At 35.5% G+C, this 20,226-nt stretch overlaps 1 long non-coding RNA gene across 1 annotated transcript in view; it reads left to right on the forward strand.

Annotated features, from left to right (window-relative positions):
* Window positions 1-17,195: 17,195 nt before the first annotated feature.
* The window catches only part of LOC113458244, a 24,992-nt gene continuing 21,961 nt past the window's right edge, over window positions 17,196-20,226 (forward strand). The window contains exon 1 of the long non-coding RNA XR_003378651.1: window positions 17,196-17,323. This is a non-coding gene — a long non-coding RNA (uncharacterized LOC113458244). The remainder of the gene's footprint in view (window positions 17,324-20,226) is intronic.

Consider the following 20,226-nt stretch of genomic DNA (forward strand, 5'->3'; position numbering starts at 1 on the left):
AATACTTACCAAATAGTTCTACTAACTTGGGACCATTTATTCAAATATAAGTGAGCCTCTTGGGGGAGGCATTCTCATTCAAACCAGTATAGCCCCTCTAACCTATCCCACATAGCCCTCCTAGCACTCTTTCAAACTAATGGCCTCTTTCTTATTCATCATTGTTACATACACAATACATTTACATCACTAAATGGAAAAATACTTTTTTAAATAACTTAAAATATTTCAGCAACTCTAAGACTCCAAATTGAGATTTGGTCTCTCAATTTAATTTAGGATTCCACCATTATAGTTACAGGGCATAGAAACCACCGTCTTCTGCAGTAAATAAACTCTCAAATGTAATTCCTAGCTTGCGGCTATGTAGTCAGAAAGGAAAAAAAAAAAAGAACGAAAGAAAGAAAAAAAAGCTGTTGTGAAGCTAACTTTTTCATATCAAAATTTAATGTTATTCTCGTGGTTTTTCTCTGTTTGTTTGGGGGTTTTGCTTTTGTTATTGTTGCCATTGTTGATTGATTCTTTCTCCCAAACAGTAGGTAGAGAAAAAGAACTAGAAACCAAGCTATCCTTTGTTAATCCATTTCAAGAACCCTCTATGGGAGGTGATAAAGCAATGGTGTTTATGGTTATGAAGCCATGATAGTAACTGTATCAATTGTAGACTCGGGAATTATTTAGTAGGTTCTACATAGGAAAAGTACTAAATATTTGTTTCAGATTTTTTTTTTTTTTGCAACAAAAACCAAAAACCATTCCAAACTAAAATAAATAGACAAAAATCCTCTGGCAGATAAGATGTGATCATATTAAAACATTCTTACTTTTAGAAAAGAAATTGTATCTGTTTAAGAACTGTTGAGATAATGCATCATGTGTCTCAACAGATGTAGGAAAAGGTTCACATTATTTAGAGACTCTCAAAGCAGAAATTGCAAAATAATTCTTTTCTTCATCTCCTTCGGACTCGTGGTTCTTACCGGGCTTAAGAAGAATTGAACTTGAGTAATATTCTAGAAGAGATGTTTCCCAGGAGCTGGTTCCCAGGTCTTCAAAGGTCCCGTTGCTGACGACTCACTGAGGAAGTGGTAGAGATTAGGATGTACTGGGGGGAGGGAATCAGAGCTGCACAGAGATAAAGGAAATCAACCAACCATTACCTTTTGTGCCAAACAGACAATGGCGTAACTACTGTGGTTCAAAACAGTCCCTTAAATTCCACACATTTATGCTGTTCCCGTTGGTAAGACCACCAGGAGACCTGTGAACCACTTTGGAACACACACTGAATCCATGGTGCATTTCGGTTAATACTCCTTTCTGCTCAGCTAGAACAATGAAGAACACCAAGCAGTTTAATCTCCGGCAATAATTCCCTTTCTTAGGTTGAGAGGTTTTCCCCTGAATTAGGTTTTAAGATTGGATTTTCAAAATTAGTTAGCTATCCTATGTATTATAAAGCAGAGAGCCCACGTTGTATAAGCACACGTAGGTGTGTTTATAATGAAGTCTGTGTGCTGGTTGAGACTGTGCTGTTTGTTATTGGCAATTTTTACTTTATCTGAACTAAAATCAGTCTTTTATTAGCAAACAATCATAACTTAACTAAACAATTGCTAACACTCTCAATTTGTTTATAGTATTAGGAATGTAAATGGATCCTTGATATTGAGAGCTAAATTTGGTCAAAAATCTTTTAAAAGGCTACATTGCATATTATTACCTTATTTAAGTAAATAGTGAAAATGTCAGCTGTTTAAATACAGTACTATCAAATGCTTATTACAACAAAACATTTATGTCTAAATTGTATATGTGCATAATTTTTTTAAACCTTTAAGAGCTGGATCCACCTATTTGTCCATGCAGAGAAGGATAAATTTGAGGATGGGTATTATTTTCTCTTTTTTGTCATTGACACAATGGCCTACTAAAGTTGACTACTGAAGACAGTGACAGCACCTTAATGCTGGGTAAAAACGAAAAATTACCTTAAGAGTAGTGCATTATAAATATGAATCAATTAGATTAAAATTAGTTAGAATACAAATTAAGAATATTATTTTTTTATCAAATAGTAATAAAGGATAGCATTTGAGAAGTAATTTTCAATTCATATAAATACTGGAAAATTAAATTTTACCTTTTGACAGTTGTTACTTTTCTGTCCTAAAGCTAACTGTGATGGCTATACAATTCTGTAATTACTAAGAACCACTGTGTACTTCAAATGGGAAAATTACATAATATTAGTATCTAAATAAAGTTGCTTTTTTTGTAAGTACAATTCCCTTATATGGCTAGATGGTCCAATATAATATTGTAGAGTATTTTTTAAAAATTAGCTTCAGAACATCCTTTTTTCCTTCATAATAATACAATAGGAAAAGTTATGTCATATATTATTATGTCATAATAATACAATAGGAAAAGTTATGTCATATATTGAAGTATCTATTTAAAATATAGCTATTTTTAAAATGTGCAATGATTTATGGGACTCCCGAGCGTGTGAATGAGTGGGTCTCTGATCGTCTGATTATTCTGGGCTTTATTCCTTTTGTTGGTTTGTCTTGTTAAAAATTGATATGCTGCTCTTTGTTTTATGATATTATATTTTATTTTGCTATTTTTTAAAAAAAGATTTACATTTACCAACTTGTCTATAAAATAGTCATGCTTCTATTAATCTAAAAGGAGCATCATTTCCGATTCTAAAACTATTTATATTAAATGTGAGAAACAATAATGTAGGGATCTTATTGAGTTCAAGTGATTACTCAAGAGAATGATAAAAAATCATATCCATAAAAATTTTGATATTAGAAGCTGTTAGTACTTGCTGTATTGAATGATATATATATATATATATAAATATATATATATATATATATATATATATATATATATATATTTTTTTTTTTTTTTGGTTTTTCGAGACAGGGTTTCTCTGTGGTTTTGGAGCCTGTCCTGGAACTAGCTCTTGTAGACCAGGCTGGTCTCGAACTCACAAAGATCCGCCTGCCTCTCCCTCCCAAGTGCTGGGATTAAATTGAATGATATTTATTTGTACAACAATCTGTTTAGATGTTATGGTTCAAATTGACTTCTATTCTTTATCACTTTGCCTGCATGAATTATTGATTCACCTTTCTTACTAAAGTCTTGTAAAATAAGGAAAAGAACCCCAAAATGTTAGGCTCATAGATCAGACACAAAATTTAATCATATTTTATTGGGCAGTCAAAAGCATTTAAGAAATTTCTTAAGCTAAAACCCAGCACAATCAAATATTTAAGCAATATCTACTTTAATAAGCTAAGACAAAACTTTCAAAAATCAAATAGGCAGAGTCTGGTGGGCCTCTGGCATTGAGGTGCATGGACCAAATGTTTGTGGAAAATGATTTCTGAAACAAGTTTTAAGAACGTTCACAGAGACCAGGAGAATACTTGGTCAGTCTGAGACACAGTATTTACTCCGCACTTTAAAGTCTTGACCTAGTGAGGACAGCAGGGTTCTTCCCTGTGCCTTCTCAAATGTCTTGTTTTCTTAACCTAGATTTCCTGTTCCCTAGTATAAAAGATGAGGAAGAAAGGGCTTTGAATCATGTGACCATAATGTGAGAAAGAAGTGGAGATGACTGGGTTGTAATGAGATATGAGAGCTATACTAATGAAATTAATACAGAAATATTAAGGCTAAGCATGGTGGTGCATATCTTTAACCCAAGCTCTGGAGAGGTAGAGGCAATTGGTTTTCTGTGAGTTTGAGGCCAGCCTGGTCTACATAGTGGATTCTAGCACAGCCAGAGTTACATAGTGAGACCTTGCCTCAAAATAAAATAAAATACAAAGATTATTAAAAGCAAAACAACAGCAACAACAAAAAGAATGGGTGTTGGAGGCTCTAGAGACCAGGCACTGTTCTAAGCATGCATGTTTTAGAAAAGTGACAAAGGTACATAAAATTAAGAGAGACTTTTCCTGTGTTATTTAGATGATATAAAAGCATAAACATGCAGCTGGTTTTGACTCACAAAGATGCCAATTATATAGAGATCAACAGGCTATAAATTCATGTACATGCAGAAAATTTTAAAGCTACAAATTACTACTAATAGACAATAGATAAAAATGTTTACAGGACAATTGCCATATTTTCCCCATTTGTAATTTGCATTACTTATTCTGTTGACCTGCCTATTTTTCCTTTAAATAATTTTTGGACAGATATATGAAAATTGTACACTGTGAGTCTTTGAAGGCAAGAATCCCTTACTTTCTGGTTTTTTTTTTTTGCATAGTATAGAATCTCATGTGGTTATAAATGGTTATACTTAGGAAGTGATCAAAATATTATATCAACAACCTCATGATTTATTGTCATACAAATGTAACTTTTCTTAGGTTCATATTGCTTTAAAAAGGGAAAACAAAGAGAAAGAAACTCAAAAGAAATACAGTTACTGTAAGAAACAAATCAGTTAAGAAAATAGTGAGTGCCAAAATTATTAAGTTTTAGTTGCTAAACTAGGAAAAATTTGACGCTGTTAAATAATGTTTAACTTCCTTCTTTCTCTTTTCATTTCCATTGATTTTTTTTTAAAAGAGGGTCTAATTTTATAGCCTTAGTGGCCAGGTATTTACTGATGAAGGAAGGTCATTGGTTGATTAAATAAAGAAGCTGCTTGCCCTGATAGGTTAGAACGTAGGTGGGAGGAGTGAACGGAGCAGAACGCTGGGAGGAAGAGGAAGTGAGCTCAGAGACTCGACAGCTCTCCTCTCAGGAGCAGACGCCTCAGAGAGACACGATGCTCCACTCTTGCAGGCAGAGGTGAGAGCTCTGCTCTCTGAGGCACACGCGATGAAGCTCCGACCCAGGATGGACATATGCTAGAATCTCCCTGGTAAGCCACCTTGTGGGCTACAGCAGATTATTAGAGATGGGCTAGTCCAGGTGCGAGAGTTAGCCTAGAAGAGGCTAGATAGAAATGGCCAAGCAATGATTAAATGAATACAGTGTCCTTGTAATTATTTCGGGGCATAAGCTAGACAGGCAGCCGGGGTGCTGGGGATGCAGCCCTGCCACTCCTATTACTACAATTTACTTTGTAGCCTAAGTTGACCACAAACTTACAAAATCCCCTTGCTTTATCTTCCTGAGTGCTGGGATTTCAGGTATAAATATGAATATTGCATTGTACGTGGTTTAAATATTGTATCTTTATACAAGTTGATCTTATGAGAAACTGACTTAATCAAACTAGTGGAGATCCATATCAACAGAGAAAGTACCTTCAAGCTAGAATGCTGTGTTAATATTGGTGTTCAGTGGGACAGGAGTAACACACACCTTCAATCCAGCTCATGGGAGGCAGAGACAGGCAGATCTCTGTGAGTTCGAGACCAGCCTGGTCTACAGAGCAGTTCCAGGACAGGCACCAAAGCTAATGGGAAACTCTTGTCTCAAACAAAACAAAACAAAAATATTGGTTGTCAAGAATAACTAAAAGGCTAATAATGTGTCTTTCCATAGTCTCAGATGTCAACATATCTGTGAAAGTCAATTTTGCATGTATTTTTTAAGTCCAGTAGTTGAGGCCAATAATTCTTTAATTCAAGTTTGCTGTGACATTCCTGAGAAGATTGTGGTTTACTTGAATTTTTTACATATGTAGGTCTGATAAAATGATAAAATGTTATACTATTGGGGGAAGTGGGGAATGTATCCCACCATTTTATCATAGCAAAATATGTGTCATTTATTTAGCATATATATATATATCTTAAGTACATGCATATATGTTATACATATATATTCCTAGATATGTAATACAACCTACTCAGTCTGCATAACGTTTCTTGTATGTGTTTTCAGGGATGACCATTTTGGTATTGGATAGCCCGTTGATGTGCTGTTTCCTGGGGAAGACTATTTCTCCCCACTCTCTGCATGCCTTTGTAACTTGCAATTCTTTATGTCTCTGGTGAGGCCTCCTGAGCTTTCCCATGTGCACTTTACCTTGCTATTGCTATTATCTTTGATCTGATCACATTTGGGCAGTCAGGTTGCAGAGGTTTGATGGATGTAGCTTCTGACATTCCTGGGAGAAACCATCTCACAGGAAACCCCTTGGTTTTCTGGCTCTGCTCCCTCTTCCCTGACCATCCCCTAGCCTTTGGAATGGGCATTGTATTGTAGATGTATCATTATGACTGGGCTTCACAACACTAGGTTTTGATGTTTTTCTGTAATGGTCTATTTCTAGTACTATTTCCTTGGTGAAGGATAAAGACTATACTTATATGTGGATATAAGGGCAAATTCTTAGTATGCCAACACATATCAGCCTTTGAACATAAACTTCAGAATATTGATTGGACAAAGGATCCATATTCTACAACAACATTCCCTAAATTCTTTTTGATGAGTGTTAACATGACCAGCCAAATGCTTACAAAAAAGTATTTTTAATTTCAATACACATGTACCTACCTGAAATCATGTATTAAACCCTTTATTTCTGCCAGTTTCAAATACACAGCAATAGTCTACAAGCATTTTTGTATTAAATTTATACACAAATACACACAAACATATGAACTCATATATGTACTATATATACATTTACATGCATATATATGCACACACAGTACATACATATGCACACATACATTCACGATACATCCCCAAAATTTAAAGCAAATCAGACAAACAAAATAAGATTTTATTTGTTCCTTCCATAGATATATTAAATGCATCATTGTAGAAAGCAACTTTATTGCTCTATGTGCTAGTTTTACAAAATTGACTTGTCATAATTTATAAAATTAAAAATTTAGCTCCTTGATTAGTAAGGAAGTATTTCTACATAAAATAGCAATTTTCAAGTCTATGGCATTTTATGTATTTCATTGAGAAATACATTTGTTTACAATTTCCCTACCCTATTAAATGTCATATACTCTACATTTATTGCTATAATCATCACTAACATTATTCTAATTTACAAATGGTAACAAGATAAAATAATAACATCCCTAGTTGTTAAAGGTTAAATATTTTATTCCTCACTTGTTCATCTACACAATTTCTTTATAAAAGCAATGTAACAATCACCCCTATTAAACATTTATTTCCTGTAAGTTATCTTCAATTGTTGCCATGCTCACTCATGACAACTTCTAATTAATTTTAAATGCCACTTTATAGCTATTGTCCAGAAAGTATGGATGAATACATGACATGCTTTCATTGTATTAAGAGTGGTCTATGTAAACTCTTAAATTAAATTTACACTGCAGTCAAAACTCATTTGATGTTTGCATTTTCTATTTTGTAGACAAGATAGTCTCAAAACGCAGAGGAGGCTAAAGATGTGTTGGATAACTCTATAAGTGCAGTCTCAAGGCTCTTGTCATCTTAGCTATCTAAATTACTTCAACGAGACTCAAGAGAATTTAAAGGGGAGAAATTACATGACAAACAATTATAGTCTAACACTCTATTTATAACAATGCCCTTTCAGATTATTGTTCCTGTAGACTGACACATCACTGTAATCCCATGGATGAATCAGGGGACTTGGAGTGAGATCATGCACAGCTTGTAGGCAAAGAAAAAAAAATATGAACGAAGAGCTGACATTCAGGAAATATAGAGGGACTGAAGTATAAATTCAGCTGGGATGAGCTTAATATATCAATGTCAATAACAACGGTGAACACATCACAAGAATACATGCATATTAATTGAAAATAATTCAGATTAAATCACTGCTGTTTGACATTTTGAGATAGGCACTTTATCTTTTCAAGAAAAAGAACACTATAAAATCTTTAATCTGAAAACACATCTTAATTGCATGTTAGCACCTCCTAATTGCTTCCATATTATATTAAACATTTCGCTAATTACTAGCCTGATCATGGTGTAAATAGCTTGAGGCAAGAGCTCACATTTAGCGGAAGAGTAGCAGACACAGGAGGGCCAGAAGCAAGTTCAGCACTCAGTGGATTCATGTACTTGTGTCTTCTTCAGGGGCCACCAACCTTTAATTCAGATCACTGGTGACTAGAGAGACAAAGAGGCTGTGCAAAGTTGAGATGCATTTCATGAAGCTGCCAACTTTTATCTTAATATCACTAATAACTAAGACATGGCACATGAATTTGACTTTAAGATAAAAATGGTTCACCATAGCATAACATTACATGTGATATTTATTTATTTTCATGACTATTATTATTGTGATGCTGATAGTTGAATTCATGGCCTTGCTTTAGCGTGGAAATTATCTACAATGAGCTATATTCCCAGTCCTGGATGGGAGTTTTCCTTGATCTGGAGATTTCTTTAGGATAAAGTATAGGTAAATAACTCTTTTTTATGAGGGATTTTGACCTTAACATGTATGAAAAGTTTTGTATCCATCAGTGGTCTACCTATTTATCTTTTCATTGTTAATTTATATCAATGCAAGAATTTAATATTGCCTGGAGGTATTGAATAATATAGAATGCCTAAAATATCTGTGGCCATAGGATTAAAGCTTCCTTGATAACAAATAATTAACCAGAATAGGGACTTAAATTTATCAGCAAAATATATGCAAAAATTAATATGGCTCAGTGGTAATAAAGAGGTGGCCTTTAATTTTTATCACATTTTATTGAATTCCTTAGTGTTTTGTGTGGTGGGGTTTTGCATGTACCATGGTACATATATGGAGGTCAAAGGACAGAATTTTCATAGTTTGTTCTCTCTTTTCCCTATGTGAGCACAAGCAAGGATCTGTCACCCTTGGTAGCAAGCACCCTTACTTGTTGATCTATCTTGCCAGCCTTAAAGTGGTGTTTTGCCTTAGGATAGTTAACAAAGACTTGCTGTGGGACAATGGCCTATACCCTATCACTTGTATTTATATAAAACACTGATTGGCTAGCAGCCAGGCAGGAAGTGTAGCCAGGGTGACCACGCAGGAAGTAGAGGCAGGGAGATGAGAATAGGAGAATTCTGGGAAGAGAAAAAAGCTCAGTCTGTAGTTGTGACCCAACTGCAGAGGAAGTAAGAGGAGAATGCCTCACTGATAAAGGTGCCAAGCCACATGGGTAACAGACAAGAATTATGGGCTAATATAAGTTATAAGAGTTACTAAGAAGCCTGAGCTAATAGGCCAACTAGTTTATGATTAATGTAGACTTCTGTATGTTTTCTTTGGGACTGAATGCCTGCGGGACCAGGCGGGACAGAAACTTTTGTCAGCAAAGGCTTTCTTCATTTATGCTTTCTTTTCTTTGTTCTCTTCTTTTTCTTCAAAATAGTGCTAAGCGTTTTTTCAAGATTTTAGGAAATTACGGTAAAGTTTCCACAACATTTTTTTTTCAGGGAGAAATTTAACAAAATATAATAAAATGTTGAAAATGTTTTAAGCTCTTCAAAATACTCCCTTTTGGACAGATAAAATATGTAGGACAAAGAATCTGGGCTTAGGGGAGAAAAGGAGAAAGAAAAAGAGGCACCAAGAAGATGGCAGGGACTGACCAATCAGCCAGACATGGAGGAAACATGAAAGTATGACATACAGAATGAAGGAAAGATAAAAGCCACCCACCCAAATGTAGATAAGTAGAAAAGGTTAAATTAAGTTAAAAGAGCTAGTGGGACACACCTGTGATAAGGCTGAGCATTCATAGTTAAAGTCTCCATGTCTTTATTTGGGAACTGATTGGTGGCCCAAAGAAAATTCCAACTACATGCACTTATCTACGGTTATAATGATAAGTCACTAGGAGTTCATTTGTTTGTTTAATACTATGTCACATTAGCAGAATAATAATGATACATTTTCTCCAGGAGACTATGACCTGTCTAGCTCTATGTTCTTGGCCAAATAAGGGTGTAAAGTGTTGTTTGCATATTGTGGAGTAGGATTTAAACTTAGTAAGAAAATGCTTGTTTATTCCCGTGGCAATTGTGTTAATCTTTCACCGTTCCACCAGTGGACTTGTCTTGCAAAGTCAGTCATTTCCGCAGCTCTCAGATTTCACTGCTGGGTAAACTGATGATACCCTTTTCCTATGGTGACATGCATGGCACTTCCCATCACTTTGAAAGATAGACAATAAGGATAAAGCTTCTAGGTTAATAGCAACTGGATTCCTCCACATTCTATGACCAAAATATGTGGTTTCTTAAGCAGTAAGATTTTTACTATTCAAGTCAGGTGGTGGTGGTGAACAACTTTAATCCCTGCAGCTGGGAAGCAGAGGCAGGTGGATCTTTGTGGGGTTGTGGCCAACCTGGTCTACAGAACTAGTTCTGGGACACTTAGGGCTGTTACACAGAGAAACTCAGTTTCAAAAAATAAAAAAAAAAGATTAAAAAGGTTTTACTATTTAACTATTTAATGCTGGAAAGTAACAAAGATCATTGGCAATAATATGTATATTTGGGCATCCTTGAGCAACAACTCAAATATGTTATAGGCACAGGGATCGCTAAGATTAATATTGTTAAGATTGTCATCCTACCCAAAGCAATCTAAAGATTCAACACAGCCCTCATCAAAATTCTATAGAAAGTAAAAATAATGTCAATATATATGGAAACACAAATGATCAGAGGATGGTGAAAATAATTCTGGTATATGAGAAAAATCTGCTAGAAGCATTACTATCTCACATTTCAAAGTATCCTACAGAGTTATAATTATAAGAACAGCATGATTCTAGCATAAAAGGACATAGTAATTAATGGATCAATGGAAAGAATTGAGGAACCAGATACAAACCCACTCTCCTTCAGCCTCCTGATTTTTGACAAAGAGGCCCACAAAAAAAAATTGGATTGAAAAGGCAACAACTTCAACAAGTAGTGATGTTCAACTTAAATGCCTACATACAGAATAATGAAACTAGACTTTTGTATTTCACCTTGCCCACAACTTAACCTTAAATGAATTATGGACCTTAGCACATACACGATACCCTGACTCTCTTGGGTTAGAAAGTTGTGAACTCTCCTGTTGGCACAGAGAATGACTTTCTGTATAAGACACCTATAGGTCAAGCTTTGAGACCAAAAGCTGACAGATGGGCAATTACATTTATACTTTAAGGCAAGTTTTGTTGGAGGCCAGCTCTGCTTTAGACTTTCATGGAGGTGTGCTGATGTATGAAGAAGGAACTTAGTTTCTTGTCTAAAATCAAAACATGCTTGGCAAGGTCAGGTATGGCCAAGGGCCTGACCCTTGGGAAAACTGGTTCAGGATCCTGGGAACTCATAATTCCTTCCCAAAATGCAGTGGTTATCAGTGCCAAGGCTACTGAGCAGTCAGGTCTGTGCTACACTTGAGACATCCTGTGTTCCCTTAGTGCAATATTGCCTGATTAGGTTCCTGTTTCCTCATCTCATCCTATGATAGCTTTGATTCTTGACTCTGTCCCATTTTCACCCCTTTAAACTGTATATAAAATGCCATTCTTAATAAATCTGATTGGCAGAAGCCATCGACTTACAAGATCTCTTCCTCCCAGCTTTCCTGTCTTCTTTGTTTTACTCATCCCCAGTCCTCCACCTGTTACTGCTGGTCTAGGTCAAAGTTTATTTTCCTTTGGATTCCCATTCCATTGTGTCAACTGCTGATACCTACTTGGGTACCCAGTGACCACACCCGTTTGGAAAGCACACTGGTATCTTGTACAGCCATCATCAGAGAAGCTTCCTCTTGCAGGAGATGGGAACAAGTACAGAGAGCCACAACTGAACAATGTAGAGAGAGAGAGACCTTGAAATACCTTGTCCTAAATGTGATGATGTCTCCATCAAACTTCTCCATTTAGTGCTCAGGGAACTTTGAAGAAGAGAAAGCAGAACTGTAATATCCATTGGTGATGGATGTCAACACGGAACAAGGCCTTCTAGATATGCCAGGACTGACCCACATACGAACTCACAGAGACTGTGACAGCACATACAGGGCCTGCACAGGTCCAAGCCAGATGAAGTCCCTGCACTGAGGGGAATTAGACATCCATAATTCATTTTTTTTGAAATGTGGGTGTAGTTTTCCAGGCTACTTCCTGGTGATTGGGGGCACTGATAATCTTATGGGAACCTAAAAGAATATCAATAAGCTATGCTTAATGTTGTTATTTTGTGTCTAGAATTACTTCCCAAGATCTCTCAGGTTTTCTGTGGATGAGTTTGTCCACATGTTGGGCACCATTGTTTGACAAATGTTTCTGTCCCACCCTTTTCTTCAGTCATTCAGTCCCATAGAAACACACAGAGGTCTACATTAATTATAAACTGATTGGTCTATTAGCTTAGGCTTCTTATTAACTCTTATAACTTATATTAGCCCATAATTATTGTCTGTGTTAGCCACGTGGCTTGGTAGATTTTTCCATGAGGCAATCATATCTTGCTTCCTCTATGTCTGGATGATGACTGCAGAGCGACTCTTTCCTCTTCCGAGAATTCTCCTGTTCCCACCTCTACTTCCTGCCTGGTCTCCCTGCCCATACTTTTTGCTTAGCTACTGTCCAATCAGAGTTTTATTAGACAAGTACAAGAAACAAATCTTTGCAGGGTAAAACCATTGTCTCTCAACGTGTGTGCATGTTTGTGTGTGTGTGTTTCTTTGAGTGTGTGTGAATGTTTGTGTGTGTTTCGCTGAGTGTGTGAGAGTTCTTCTTGTGCTCTTTCTTAGTTTTATTTTCTCTGTTTGCTTTGTTCTATTACGGTATGTTTGTTTATTTTTATTTGCCTTTTTTCCTGAGGAGACAAGGAAAGAAGGAATGGGGTTGGATGGACAAGGAGAATGGAAGGATCTGTGAGGGCACAGAGAGGGGAAAATCTTTGTCAGAATATACTGTATTACTAAAAATAGATTTTCAATATGAAAATTAAGAAAAAGTGAGATGTAAATGACAAAAAAGAGGTGACTTTTTAAAAAAAATAAGGCCATCAAAAGATTAGTGTGCTTTATATTAGGAAGAGGCAGTTAGTCTGCAGTCTGGGGAGGGCTGGAGAGCATCACACGTGTGTTCTTTCTTTATAACATGGTAACCCGGAGAGATCTGCAATCACTTATAAGAACAAGCACTTCACTGCACATCCCAGAATGAGAAGTTTTGTTTGAATTCATCTAGATAATTATAATAAAATAATGTATTTAAAAAGTTTATTTTCTTTAAAATTCATATTACTTGTTTTCCTAAAAAATACTTACTCATTGACTTCTGTGGTAATTAAAAATGGCATAACACATTATTTACTGCTTAAATCCTGCAGATTTCCAAAGAGGATATAAGAAAATATATATACAATAACAAGACAATGAATTTGAAGAAACAATGGAAATTCAAATAGCACAGACAAATGTAAAAGTAGTTATACTTCATGGAAACTAATATTGAAGCTATTTGGACAACTAGAAGTTGAGTTTCTTGACTCCTGAGTCAAAAAGGATGTTGATGGGTTATGAAGCACTCATTTGGTCAAAAGAGAGTGTGCCTTTTTATTTAGATGTAGAAAACAAAACCTAAACACAGGTTTTTGAAACTGTTTTAATGATTTTACTTATTTTGTTATTTTGGCATAAATTTCACATAGGGATTAATTACATGAATCATAATTAAAAGATAACAAATTACATATAGCATGCTGCCCCTTTTCTTCTAGTCTTTGTTTTTATTTTAATACTTAATGTAGAAATCTTTCATATTTCTAACAGAGATCCTAGATGCAAGTTGTATCATAATTTTAAAATCAAATTATTATATGCGATCCTATAAAGGTAATTTTGTGGAAAGCCATGATAATAAGATATGGATTTTTTAGCCTTCTGATGTTGTACTATAATGACTAGGGTGTAGATAGCAAATAATTATATCTCATAAAAATGGATACAAAGACAGAAGTGAAATACATTTAGACTTTTTTTCTGTGAACAAAAGACTTTTTCCTGAGCATATTATAAAACTTTTGTTAGATATTTAAAAGTATGATAAAACTTACTCATTACAGGCTTGAATATTTGCACTTTCTTCTGAGTTAACACATTCATATCAATTACTATAAAGTGGGTAAAGTAGCTTTTATAACCTTTGTATAATACCAAAACTTTAATATGATTTTAAATGCTTAAAGGAAACCAACATCTTGAAATAGACTAAATCAGTTTATTTATTTTTTTTTAAGTTTGGGCTTTTACATTCATTGCCCAGGACTTTTTTTTTTTTATGTGTTTTTGATTGGGTGAGAAATCTTGGACATGGAGGAATCAGGTAGTTTGATGTAATTGGTCCCCATAATCTGGCAGGGAGTGGCACCATTAGGAGGTGTGAGACTTGGTTGGAGAAAGTCTGTTTCTGTGGGGGCAGGCTTTGAGGTTTCCTATGCTCAGGACTGCCCAGTGTCTCAGTAGACTTCCTGTTGCTTGCAAGATGTGGGACTCTCAGCTATTACTCCAGCACCACATCTGCCTCAACACCACCACCCTGGGGTCCTAATGGCATAATGATAATAGGCTGAACCTCTGAAACTGAAAGTGAGCCACCCCAATTAAATGTTTTCTTTATGACTTGTGTTGGTCATGGTGTCTCTTCACAGCAATAGAAACCTTAACTAAGGTAAGGAATGAAATAAAGTGAGGAATTTGTTGTGGTTTTTGTTGGTGTTATTTTTTCAAGGCAGGATTTCTCTGTAGCTTCCGTCTTGAGTTTTTGATGTTTTCTGAGAGAGGACATTCAAAGGATGTGGTATGCTGGAACAGTGTGTGGGCAGCAACCTCTTCTCACCAGGAATTCTCTGAATTAGCTTGCTAGTCATGCTGACTAGCCTTCCCAAACTTCATTTTCCCTGTCTGAAAGTGAATAAATACTGACATTAACATATGGCGTTCATAGATCTGAGGAGAACTAAGTAGGTTGATCAGTCTTTAGTCCCTGAAGCATGATCAGGGCTGGAGGATATCTTCCCAAGTGATTCTCTCAACTGCTTGATGGGTTTCGTCCTCAACACAAGGGGTTGCTAGAATACCCTTGGAGTCCCGCTCTGTTTTCTCCAAGGACAGAGAAAGCATGAAACCGAGGAAAGCCCCAGCAGCCATTGTTCTGCCTGTGACAGACTTTGGAATAGGTGTGCTAACTTTGCCTTCTTCTGACCTTTAGATGAGAATCTCAATTGTCCATACATATGAAGGCCAGAGGAATCAGTCTCCCTTCATGGAGGGAGCAGGGTCAAAAATGTTTTGGAAATAATTTTAAACCACAGCAATATACCCACACACTCTCTAATCACAATTGCAATTATTTTGAAGAAAATTCCAGACCAGCACACCAATCTCTGTGTGCTCAAATATGAACCTCTATAAGATAACAGTTTAATAAAAATAAAATCACAGCATAATTCTTGTGTCAAAACAAATCAAAGAGAAAAACCTTTTCATTATAACCAAATAGCCAATGGTCAAGTTTTTTAATCATTATTTATTTTACAGTTGGTTTAGTTTAAATTAGAATGCAAATAAGGGGCACCTCTTGCACCAAACACTTTAAAAGTATTTAAGAACTTACTTTGAACATCCAATTCAAAATATACTTACAACCAAACATAGCTATGACATGGATCACTTCATAAGTGGCCTTTCGATGATACTTACTATTCCTTTCACAAGGACAGCTACTAAGTAATGTCACAGATTTTCCTACCTTTGGATCTGAAATTTGCATGACTGCTTTGGCTGCATTCCCAATAAGTCACATGCGCCTATTCTAGTAGCATGCAGAAACACAATAGGGAGATGCTGACCATTAACTGTCCAGAATCTGTTTGGCCCAAAGATCGTTTGTACATCTGGTACACAGCAATGCAACTCTGACTTTTATTTTTTGTTTTGTTTTGCCTTTAAACACTGAAACTATTCTTGAAGCACCATCAAAAGGATAAACATTATCTAGAGGCTGCAATATAGACAAATAAAATACAGCTTTTTTGCATCAGAAACAACTGGTTTCACTCATTTAAATAGAATTTTGTTTTATATCCACCTTATTATGTTTGAGTACAAAAAATTTGACTGCAGATTCAGAATAAACGACTTGGTTAAATGTAGATAATTGAAATAAGATAAGTACAATTAATTTAACAAATATCTGTTTTATATTTCATTTTACAATTGATATTTGTATTATTTCATTAGTAAGTTTAATTTATATATGTTTCTAATAATAAGGCAGTAATATAGCTTATTAAGTTTTCTCTATAGCTTATTTTTTACTCCTATTTTGACTCAAGTATTTTCAGTTTTTCAAACATAATTTTGTATGTCTATTTGTAATAGTGGGAGTGTTTGTAAGTACAATTATAGCTAGCCTGGCATAAATAATATTCTAAATGTTCAACATTAGGATCAGAAAAGTTAGCAGGCAACTGTACCATAACTACCTATGGAAGCAAATTTATTCAAATGCTGAGTATCTTTACTAAACATAACAGTTTACCCAGAAAGTATCCTAAGTATTTCACATTCATTATAGATAGTTGATTATTCTTCTAACAAGGATTTCCAACATTTTCAGTAAGATATTAAATATATTTCTGATATTGTATTTACAACATATGTTTTGTATTGACACATGAATATATTGTCTCATTATTTATTACAATGTGAGGTTGCAAATATTCTGAAAATCTTTTTCTTTGTCTAGCTTCTTTTTACTGTTACTCAGTGACTTTCAAGATTATCATCACTAGTAAGTTCAAATTCCTGTTAAACTTCATTTCACAAGACACAACCATTATAGTAAGAAATGTTTACAAACATTTTGTTGTCCTCTAGGATTAAATTTTGAGGACGGTCAACTCTGCTATCACAGCCAATTTTTAATGCTTACTATCAATCTTCTCTCTCCTATTTACTTTATTCCTTTTTTTTTGTAAAGAAATTCCAAACTACCAGAAGATAGTTTCCTTAAGAATGTTGTCTCAGGTATGGTCAGAATATTAATTAAGCCCATCAATTCCTGTCGAGTAGTAACAATGTCATGAGCTGAATGGAGGCTCTGACCTGTGAAAGATCTATTCATGGGCCTCAGTCTGCTCAAACACTTCTCTAACAAGTGAGCATAAACCTTTTTCACAGTCGCATTAAATGTTTCAGCTGTGTGTTTCGTGTTTGGTTTCTGCATCCTTAACCATGCTGCCTTTCTTCCTCTGTGGGGGAAGATTTCATTGCATGACATATTTAAATGCTTCTGCCTTTCTGCCTGCTTTACTGTGGTTCCTGTGGGACTTCTCACTGTATTTGCATGTAAGTGGAGGACTTTTATAAAAGAATTGTTTACTCAGATTGAATCTTCTGGGGTCTACAAAGTAATATTTAAACAATTAGCAATAACTTAAAAGCATGGGCTCCAACTAGACGAAAGGTATATGGTTTTCATTTAAATATAGTCATTAATTGGTATAGTTTTCCCAGTTGTGTATGTGTTTTTTAAATTACCTTTGAAGTAAAAAAGTAACCTTAATGTGCTCCTCCTGACTTCATACAACACATTGCTGCACTAAAATTTATCCTAATTCAGGTAGTAAAAGCTAGTACACATTGTCATTGTATGAAAATGATATCTGGGTAAAGTTTGGGTGGTAAAATCCTTTTTTAAAAATTCCGTTGTGGAACTGGCTAAGAGATCCACAGTTATTAAATTTCTGATATTTCAAGTTAAAAGTAATTCTGATCTTCATTAGATTCAATTAACTATTATTTCGTATAATGGAAAGATAAAGGTCTTATCTAGTCTCAAAATTATGCACAAATTGATTAAAATTATTATTGTCTTTGAATAGTTGGAAAAGAGACATGAAAAACATATGTAATGCCTCTTAGTGTCTGTGCAAACATACAGATGCAGATAGGCACTTTTCTTTATGTGAATTCACAGTCTTGGAGACAAGAGCAAAGACGTTTTCATTCTTTTTCAAGAAATTTATAATTTCATAGATTGGTAATTTGGTAATATTATTCAAAGGGAAGACAAAAGATAGTACCTAAAATCTAAAATCTGTCACTAAATGTTTTACTATGATGACTCCATTCTCTAGAATTTTAAATAAAGCCATATTTTATTTTTAGTATGTTTTGTTTGTTTTCTTTTAAAATATGGCCAATCTGTTAAAGTACATTCCGAAATGAAATGGATCTGGGAAGATACAAGGAAGCATAAAGAAATATGCAAAATATTGAAAAATGTAGTTCAAAGCTGTAGTTCTTCAAAAGTTGTCCAAACTCATCCAATTTTAGTCAAAAATATATGCAGTAATTTTGGCTACAAAGTGCACACTGCTAAAACAAAATCATTGTGTTATTAGAGTTGAATATAAAGATTTGTTCTACTAAAAGATACAACTTCACTGACATGTAATTGCCTAAGGAAGAATGAATCTATAGCCATTACTGGAGGAAGAAACAAAACTAAAGATGAACTCAATAAACAGAGGTACTGGGTTGTCTACATAATCTTTTATGCACATAAAAAAGAACATTATTTAAAATGTGTTTTTCTGCTTTGGTAAGAGTAATTTTGCATCCTTATAAACTTCAGGACATTTTGGTTGAAAAGTGGTTCTATTAATAAAGACAATATGATACATTTACACAATGGAGTATTACTCCGCTGTTAAAAATAACATCATAAAATTTGCCGGCAAATGGATGGAACTATAAAAAAAAAATACTGATTGAGGTACCCAGACTCAGAAAACAAATATGGTAGATGTTCAGTTAAAAGTGGAATTAGCTATAAAGTAAAGGGTAATCATGCTACAATCCACAAACCCAGAGAGACTCAGTAATAAAGAAGGGTCAAGGTGAGACCCAAGGATTTCTCTGGGAAAGAAAAATAGAATAGATTTCATGGGTGAACTTGGGACAGGTAAAGAGGAGAACAGAAAATATCAGATGAGGGGGATGGAGGGAGAGAGTACTGAGAGAGATGACTACAATCAGGGGTATTTTGGGGGCAAAGTAAAAACCCAGGAACTCCCAGAAATCTATGAAGGTGACCCTAGTGAAGACTCATAGTAATGGAGGATCCAGAGCCTGAACTGGCCATCTTCTACAACCAGGCAAGGCTTCCTGGGAAGGATTGGGACCCCAGACCTTCAAAACCTTTGACCTACAATTTGTCCTGCTTGCAAGATATGCTGGGGTAAAGGCGGCACAGAACTTGTGAGAGTAACCAGCTAATGACTGGACCAACTTGAGAACCATGAGAGGGAACCCATGCCTGACACTGCCCGAAGGACCAGGAACCAGAGGATGGATAGCCCAGAGACCTTGGATAGACCCAAATATGAATGGGAAAAAATAGACAGTGAAATGGTAATCTGCTATAATTCTAGACCAGAGCTTAGCTCAGTCATCATCAGAGAGGCTTCATCTAACAATTGATGGGTCCAAAGCAGAGACTCACAGTCAAATATTAAGCTGAGCTCAGGAAATCCTGAAGAAGAGGGGGAAGGATTGTAGGAGCTGGAGGGGTCAAAAATATTGCATCAAGATCATCAAGAAAACATCCCACAGAAGCAACTAAGCAGGGCTTATAGTGGCTCAGAGAGACTGACATGACAACCAAGGAATCTGTATGGGTCTGACCTAGGTCCTCAGCATACATGTTGTTGTGTAGCTTGGTGTTTTTACGGGACACCTAGCAGTGGGAGCAGGGACTGTCTTTGACTCTTTTGCGTGTGTTTGGGAATTGCCTAGACTTGTTGTAACTTGATATGCCATGCTTGGTTGATATCTCTGAGAGCCTGTCCTTTTCAGAAGGAAAAGGAGGAGTGAATCTGGGGTTTAGGGGAGAATGGGAGAAGGGCTGGAGGTAGAGGAGGTAGGGGAACTGCAGTCAGGATGTAATTTATTAGAGGAAAATTTTTAAGCAGTTAATACTTTAATCAAAAGTTACTTTATTTCACCACATAGGAGATTCTACAGAAAGAGAATGAAAATATACGCCTTATGGGGTAGCAGTGAAGGGAAGGATATAACCGAGTTGAAAACAATGGCATAGTAAAATAAACAACTCAGGAAGGTAAAATACTAGATTCCCATGCAATTAGCTTTATATACTCTGGGTGTAGAGAGACCCCGCCTTTTGGGGCGGGACAGCCTCGGGCGAATGTTTTTACTAATGAATTGGAACGCGAGACTGGAGC

The sequence above is a fragment of the Microtus ochrogaster genome, unplaced genomic scaffold (genome assembly GCF_000317375.1).
Source record: "Microtus ochrogaster isolate Prairie Vole_2 unplaced genomic scaffold, MicOch1.0 UNK12, whole genome shotgun sequence".
Classification (NCBI taxonomy): Eukaryota; Metazoa; Chordata; class Mammalia; order Rodentia; family Cricetidae; genus Microtus; species Microtus ochrogaster.